Source organism: Lactuca saligna, chromosome 9, assembly GCF_052625555.1.
Source record: "Lactuca saligna cultivar CGN05327 chromosome 9, ASM5262555v1, whole genome shotgun sequence".
Lineage (NCBI taxonomy): Eukaryota > Viridiplantae > Streptophyta > Magnoliopsida > Asterales > Asteraceae > Lactuca > Lactuca saligna.
Genome location: NC_136425.1, coordinates 74,697,286 through 74,704,532, shown reverse-complemented (window position 1 = coordinate 74,704,532; position 7,247 = coordinate 74,697,286). Strand labels below are relative to the sequence as shown.

At 32.8% G+C, this 7,247-nt stretch overlaps 3 long non-coding RNA genes across 4 annotated transcripts; all 3 read left to right on the top strand.

Annotated features, from left to right (window-relative positions):
* Positions 1 to 853: 853 nt before the first annotated feature.
* LOC145018336 (uncharacterized) lies at positions 854 to 2,598 on the top strand. Its single transcript, XR_013666959.1, has 3 exons — positions 854 to 1,939; positions 2,214 to 2,255; positions 2,366 to 2,598. It is a non-coding gene; the product is annotated as an uncharacterized LOC145018336 (long non-coding RNA).
* Positions 2,599 to 4,224: 1,626 nt separating this feature from the next.
* On the top strand, positions 4,225 to 5,474 carry LOC145013939 (uncharacterized). 2 transcript variants are annotated; one of them, XR_013665317.1, is made up of 4 exons: positions 4,225 to 4,630; positions 4,745 to 4,832; positions 5,150 to 5,243; positions 5,407 to 5,474. It is a non-coding gene; the product is annotated as an uncharacterized LOC145013939 (long non-coding RNA). The 2 variants fall into 2 exon arrangements; XR_013665316.1 differs by having other exon boundaries at positions 4,227 to 4,832.
* Positions 5,475 to 5,680: 206 nt separating this feature from the next.
* LOC145018762 (uncharacterized) lies at positions 5,681 to 6,470 on the top strand. The gene is made up of 4 exons (XR_013667153.1): positions 5,681 to 5,768; positions 5,871 to 5,928; positions 6,045 to 6,074; positions 6,190 to 6,470. It is a non-coding gene; the product is annotated as an uncharacterized LOC145018762 (long non-coding RNA).
* The last annotated feature ends 777 nt before the right edge of the window (positions 6,471 to 7,247 follow it).

The following is a 7,247-nucleotide window of genomic DNA, read 5'->3' as shown; positions in this document are numbered from 1 at the left end:
GGAGGAATAGGAACCAAAAGCATCATTTGGAGTAGACATCTAAAAAGGAAGAAATATAATTTTAGTTAGATAAGAATAATACTTAATATAACACCCAAAATGAAATATTAAGGCTAGTATCCCACTAGATAATTCACAACTTAGAAAATGGATGACATAATCTAATTGTAAAATATTTAAAGGTAGGTAAATGATGATTTATGAATTTCACCATAAGAAAACGAAATTTAAACGAAATAGGTTTTAATTAATGAAATTTCTAGATCTTTAGAGATTCATTGAAACTCTTCAATGGCATGTTTAATCTCGATTATGCTCTTCTGTTTGTGACTGGAATACGAAGGATCACAAACAAGATGTGAATAACCATGCAAATGTGTTTCGTACTCTCGCTGTCATTTATCATCTCATTTTAATGTGCCGGTTAACTATATGCGCTCCATTAATCAAAGATAATTTTTGAGACACCTATTGCCACTCTTTATTTATCCCTATAAGTGTGCCAGTTAATCACACACGTTCCACTAACGATTTATAAAGAGTAATCACTACTAGAAAAACAGCTTTTTACGACGCGCAAACCACGACACTCATTAATTTATGTTACGCAAACGAGAGTGACATTAAAAAAGTGTCATCTATTCAGAAAATTGAAGGATTTAGGTTACGCATTATTGCGTGCCTTTAAATTAGTGTCATAAGAAAGAAAAATTAAAAACATGGAGATGGAGGGCGTTGTATCTTAAATGTGCGTCCTCTATAGGTATCGCTTTATAATTTTTATGAACGCACGTTCCTTAGTTACAAGCGGGAAAAGAAAAGCCAAAAAAATTAGAAAAGCCCACTACCCTCTTTGCCCTAAATAGTTTTGACGCATCTTTCATTCTCCTCACACTGTTGTGCAACTTCTCAATCAAAGATCCAAGGTTACGATTTCATCTCCATCTCTCGAATTCATCATCTCAATCAAGAAAAAAGGCTTCTGATTTCCATTCGTCTGCTTCATCTCTGCTGTGATTTCACCTGTTTCATCTCTGCTATTCTTGAGAATACTCACCAACAGTGTTCTTGCACTATTCCTTGACCTGCTTCTTTCCTTATTCTTTTCTCCGCAATATCTTCAAAGACATTCTCACACGCTTTCTCAAAAAATCATTTGTTCTCTCTCAAGAACTCTAGCCGTCACTCACACCACCATATTTGTACTGTGTTCTGTTCGGATGTATAGGCATCGATGAAACAAGGAACCATGATATGGAAGGCCACCCAAGTATTAACTCTTCAAGATTCAGACCGCCAAGGGTTCATTGATTTATATTTCCCATGTTAGAGTTTTTGGCCAATGTTTATCATTTTCGGGTTTCTTAATTACCCAGGTCTGGATACTTTAGTATTTCTTTGATTTCCTTTTCCTATTTTACTGATTTTTATTTATGGGTTATCTCCACACGATGCACACAACCTGTTTGATGAAATAACCGAAGCAAAAAGAAACTTACAGTCCACCAATGGCGATGGCAGCTCCAACAGCAAATACAGTTCCTCCGCTAGCTCCATTATACATCACCATCCTGCTACCATACCAAGACAAAAAGGACCAAACTGCAAAAATGACACCTTTGCTGCCAATCGCTGTTCCTTTAGCCAAGCCTTGCTTTAACCCTAATTTCACAGTACCTTGAAGAGCAGCAGAGTACTCTGTTATCGTCTTGTTTTCACCCACAAAAGAATAAACGGTCCTCATGGATGAAATCGTCTGCTCCGCCACTGTACTCCTCTCTAATCTTTCTCGACAAGCTCATAAGAACCCTTCCGTAAATCAAACCAGGTATAACTAAAACTATAATAAACGGAAGCCCAACAATCGCTAGCCTCCATAGTAATATAAATGCAACAACATACACCCCTCCAAAAATTGACATGTTCATCAAGAACACAGGTACCTGCATTTTTATTTCCACTTAAAATTCAAACACTTGTAATGATTTTGGACTCATGGAGTCATGGTCATGAACGCACTCTTCCAAGTTCTATTTTAGTTTTTCTCAAATTATGGCTTACCAACTGTATGATGAAATGCCTGAGAGAAAAATTACAACCAAAAGTGCATTTTGATTCCCTTTCAAACACTTCAACTAACTGACCATATTACCCTTGTGGTAGTTAACTTTTGTATCATTAGTGAACTAAACTTGGTTCTCTGTAATGTGCAGACAAGGCAAACTGCTCTCTTTTCTGTAACTCAAACAAAGAAGGTAAAACCTTTTTTCATACACATTTGTATATTTTAACTCTTTATTTCATTTTTTAAATTAAATCAAGATAATATTTATATATTTATTTATTTATCTATATACTTGTTCAGAAGCACTCTGGGCTTTCTCGTTGTGGTAAAATTTGTCGTTTAAGGTGGGCAAATCACTTAAATCTTGATCTCAAAAAGGTGCATTTACACCAGAGGAAGAACGCCACATCATTGAACTCCATGCTAAAATGGGGAACAAATGGGCACGCATGGCTATTGAGGTCTATTCCTCTACTTTCTTTCCTAATTATTTTTTTTTCTTTTTAATTCCAATCCTTCCTTAGCTGCTATATCCAAGCAAGTTGCATACATTCATACTCTTTTGTGAATGTAAATTGATATTGGTGATCATAAGTTTTTGTTTATACATACATACATGCTTTAAAAGTTATAAATGGCGACGATGACAGGTTGGTCATTTCTATGTAGATAGGACATAACATAATGGTCCTTTAAAACACTCTAAAAAAAGAAATGCACATGGTGTGTTCATTTAAGGTGTGAACGAGGGAAAACAGTAAATTAGAGAGTATAAATATGAAGATAATTAAATAAAAACTGATGGTTCTTATTGTTCCCTGCATTTATTTCATCTGTTAATTCCTTTTATCTCTTTAAGAGTCTAATACTTCACATACTTGAATAAACTAAAAGATGAAGATAACTAAATAAAAAGTGAAATACAACTGTATTATTGTTTGTTTCTCATATTTCCACAACTGATTAGTTTAGACAAAACTTTTAAAATTCATCTGCACATCTCATTTCATGATCAATTCTTTATCTTCAAGTATTAGTGACACTATTCACATGAAGCTTTGAGATGAAAGCAAAGGCAACACCCAAAAAAAAACTGTTGAATTTCACCAAAACATCACCAAGGGCAAAATGGTCAAAAGTTGAATCTACTGCCTCTGTTGTTTACCCTGTTGAAGGATAGCAATTGAATCTTATTAAACACTGCATCTTGATGATTTAAAACTCTTGATTATTTAAAAGTTTTCCTAAAAGATTTAGCTTTGAGGTGGGAGAAGATCATAACTGATGTTCCTGGAAGTTTAAAGGCAGCTTGCATGAAGAGGGTTGCTAATCATAAAAAAGAAAGGCCCTGTCATATTGCCATCATCGGGCCATCTCCATTGAAAAATTTGTTAAACTTTATATTCTATAATATGATAATATATATCAGTATCTATCTCTGCTACCGAATCACACGAGCTTAATACCTAACATTCATTATAGACATTTAAAACCAGAATTATTCCCCAATTTTGATGAACACTTATCTAATTACTGCGATCTCTGAACAGAAGAAACTTCGATTAGAATGTTGTATCACCAGAATTTTAACTATTAATATAACTCGTTAACATTAAATCACCTTCAATAATGTGGTATCTTATATGTTAGTTTCTTCTGAGATAGGTTAGTTTGTGTTGTTTGTTGTTGTATTGTACTTTTTTTAGCATCTTACGGATAATTTATTCCATGTTAATTTTGGTCCTAGGTTTTGGCCAATTAAAAGCAACATTTATATTTTGTAGATATAGTTAGTTATGAGAGTTTTCTTGTTACTTTTGGTTGTATATAACTTGTGGATTCTGGATAGCATTGGCCGATGGACTAACCCAACCCAAATGAATTTTAAAGTTTAAACAATATAACCAGGCAGGATCATATAACTAATTACTAGTCCCCCAACCGAGAAAAATCTTGGATCTGCAACCAAGAAAAAAAGAAGGTATGTTTTCCCAAGAAATAAAATAAATTTTAAGGTATTGAATTATCCTAGAAACTCATATAATTGTCGCTTAATTCATTGTTTTGGTTATAGAGCTTTCAAACAACACAAACTAACATTATGGAAAATTGTAGAATTTGGTTGGTTGGTTTTGAATGTTGTGACTGTACGCAGCATTCTATTATATTCCATTGCAGGGATTTTGGAGCCAAAAAAATGCATAAGGATTTGGTTGCATCTGCTAGGATGAAAGATGCAATGGATGTAGAAAGCGATAGACTAAGCAGCTTGCCAGACGATCTTATCCATAAAATCATTTATTTTATTAGTATCAAAGATGCAATAGCAACCAGTGTTTTGTCATCTAAATGTTGAATTTTTTCTTCTTTTTGCGCACACAGACACACACAACACACCCGGTTTTCTTTCTGACTCTGTCATGCAGAAATCGTTTCATCACTAATTCCCTCATTCTCTTATGAGTATAAAAAATTAGCTACATCATTAACCTAATTTGTGAATTATTGATTTTGTTAACTGATCGAACACGGGAAACTCGGGGAAACATGTGATTTCTTTCTTAGGTATCTAATTGCTAATTTTATAGCTACATCATTAACCTGCTATGGTTTCTATTTGAACTTTGAAGTGTTTTCTACCTTTTTGACCATTTTACCCCTGCTTTGTGTTTTGCTTAGCTGTTGTGTTTGGTGGTCTCAAGTTTTTTCCCACACTTTTGGAGCTATGTGGAGCATTCTAGATGGTCGTAGTGGTCAGTCTAAACAGGTTTGCAGTAATGAATTTTAAAGAATTAGCATTTTTCATAGGTTTCAACTACAGTCTATTATTTACTTTTTATATGATATAAAGGCTTAACATGGGTTTCAATGTTTCATGCAATTTAGAAAGCAAATTAAAACAGAGCTTTGAAAATTTAATATATGGCAATGTCCAATACTAAAATGTAGCCAATAATTAGTTATTCATCCTTCCATGGTCTTATTTTCTATTTCTATTTTAATCACCTTTTTATTATCATTATTATAATAATAATAAAATGTGTTTAAAAAACTGATTCATTTTTTCTTTTTATTTCTCCTCAGTACCCTAACCCCAACTGGTGTTGAAACTCCAGATGTTATCGACCTCCGCAAACAGCAACAACAAAGGAAGGAACCCGAGAAACCTCTGTATCAGGTAGCTTTTTCTTTTCATGCTTATATATATATATATATATATATATATATATATATATATATATATATATATATATATATATAATACAAATGTTTTTATATATATTTAAATAATATATCCAGTGGTTTTACTTTTATCATTTATGTTGTATGATTTGGTAAAGGTGCTGGAGGAAAAAGAAGAGAAGATAGCCCCAGGAGCTTTGCTTGGAACTACACATACGTATGCAATCTACCTCTTTCCTTTTTTTTACTTCAATAATCAATATAATGGATTTATATGTTCAAAGGTAATTTTTGGAATAAGATCTTTTTGATTTTGGTTGCAGGTATGATGATGAGGTGGGTATTGGCAACAACTCCCTTTGTCTCCTATACTTTGTCAGATCACACCCTTTAATTGTACATAATTCACTATTGCCTTAAAATTGCAGAATTTGGTTGAAGGATACTTGCTTAGAGCTGCTCAAAGAAACTCATGTATTTTTAGGGACATGTACAGATTAGTGGTCAGCCACGTGTCAAGGTATTCTTTTATTTATTAAGATGTTATCTAAAGTTCTTAATACTTCACACAAGTTCTTAATATTTGCTAATTTTCTGCTTTCATATCTTTATGGTATGGAAGTGCAAAATGGATCCCAAATTGGTATGGCATTTGGGATCCCCTTCAAAGGTGTCTCAAGGTAACATAACATATCTATTTATTGTTGGAGTCTTTATATATTAAGTACATGCAATCAGAATATTGACACCTTTATATGTATTGTGTATTTAAATAGTGATTTTAATGATCTTGTAGGACCTAGATACGTTCACTGCAGCTATTGTTGTGAGTATTGCCTTCTCTTTCATTCCTGCTTCGTTAGTTGTTGCTATTATGAAGGTAGGCTACTCTCCGGTTGTATTTTTCACATAATTGACAAGGAGCTGTTGTATCTATTCAGACTAGGTTTAGAGCAATGGTTGCAAGAGATGAGTTCAGAAGAAGAAGAAGAAACAAGGTTGCAACTATAGTTTAGGTACTATGGATGAATTATGTTTTTAAAGTATTTAAGAAAATGATTAGAAACAAGGGTGAATTTGTACAGATTAGTTAGCTACTTGCAGGTTGATCTTGAATAAGCAAAGGGGCAATGGATTGTATTTTTTGTATCTAATTCGTTTGTAAATTTTTGTTACAACTTCTATTGATTTGTTTTATCTTTCCATGGAACGATTATTTGTATGACATTAAATTTATGCAATGGATTCTATTTTTTGTATATGATATTTTATTTTCTATTATGAAACATTAAATACAAATTTAATTTGAAAATAAGTAAATGTATAAATAATATTTTGCTAAACATTTAAAATTATGATACGCAAAAATGTGTGTCATCTTCATTTATGACATGGCCTTTCTTGACAGCAGCTTTCTTGATACGCATTGCATGTCATAAACGCGCGTCGTAATTGCGCGTCGTCTCTCTTTATGACAAGGCCTTCCTTGACGCGCATTTGCGCGTCCTCTGATCCTTTTACGACGCGCAATGAACGTCGTAAAAGGTTGTTTTTCTAGTAGTGAATGTGTAATTTCATGGGTTAGCATACAAATTCACATTTTCCCTAAAGTAACTATGATTGGGAATTTAAAAAAATAGTTACTTTATAACTCATTATACTCATTAATGAGAATGAATTTTGTCCTATTAAACCCGTTCGACTAACAAACCTCCACCATACAAGAGAGTCGTGGGTAAGAGTGGCGGTCTCTTTATAGGTCACTTCCTTAAACTCCCCTTATAGCATGGCCTCGTGAATGAGGCATACTAGTGGTTCGACTGACTTATTCTTATACATATAGTAATAATTAATCTTTTAATTTTACATATAGTATAAGGTGTATTTTAAAACTTTTCAAAATACTAGGTTTAAAGTTTTAAATTTGGAATATTAAAAAAAAAAATTAATTTAAAATTAAACCAAATGATTTAATAATTATCTATTAATTAAACTTTTA